This window comes from Tiliqua scincoides, chromosome 5, assembly GCF_035046505.1.
Source record: "Tiliqua scincoides isolate rTilSci1 chromosome 5, rTilSci1.hap2, whole genome shotgun sequence".
Classification (NCBI taxonomy): Eukaryota; Metazoa; Chordata; class Lepidosauria; order Squamata; family Scincidae; genus Tiliqua; species Tiliqua scincoides.
Genome location: NC_089825.1, coordinates 18514180 through 18515142, shown reverse-complemented (window position 1 = coordinate 18515142; position 963 = coordinate 18514180).

Sequence of the window (963 nt, the reverse complement as noted above, 5' to 3'; positions counted from 1 at the left end):
AACATTTTATATAAATTCTCTTTAAAAGACACTGCTTTAGTTATCTTAATATTTATATTCCAAGTGTGTTTCCAGTCATCCATCGATATATTATATCCAAAATTTTTTGCCCAGCGCACCATTGCATCTTTAACTGTCTCATCCTCCATTCTTATCTCAAGGAGAAAATTGTACATTTTTTTTATATACTTCCCCTCATCAATTAAAAATATTTTATCAAAACTTATATCTTCTTCATAAAAACCTATGTTTTGGTCTTCTGGTAATCTTGTTCTTATGTGCATTTCGTTCCACCAGTCCAATTTTATTCCTTTCTCTTCTAACTCAGGCTTACTTAGGATCTCTCCTTTAATATTCAGCAGATTGCTATATGATTTATTTTGGTCTTTTTTATTCCAGTTCGGATTAGTTGCTATTTCAAGTGGTTTTATCTATCTGGGTAATTTAGAGTATATCTTGTATTTTATCTGTTCCTATATCCAAATTAAAGATCTTCTTAAAATGTGTTGTCTAAAATATCCATACTGTTTGACTTTATCATAAAACAGGAATGCGTGCCAGCCTATTTGTAGATCATGTGCTTCTAATATTAAAATTTTGGAATTTGGTATGAGTCCCCAATCTTTTATCCAGTTTAAGGCTGCTGCTTGATAATATAATTCCCAGTCTGGTAATCTGAATCCTGCTCTTTTTTTTTATCCTCTTGAAGTAATTTCAGTCTTATTCTCTGTTTTTTACCTTGCTAGATGAATTTTGTAGTAATTTTATTCATTTCTTCAAAAAAAGTTCTCTTCAAAATAATTGGAATAGTGTAGAATAAAAACATTAATTTTGGTAATATTTTCATTTTCAATGCTATTCTTCCCATTAGGGATAGTTGCAATTTATCATATTTCTCCAAATCTTTTTTTATTTCTTTCATTAATTTAATATAGTTGTCTGCCATTAATGTATTTGTCTTTT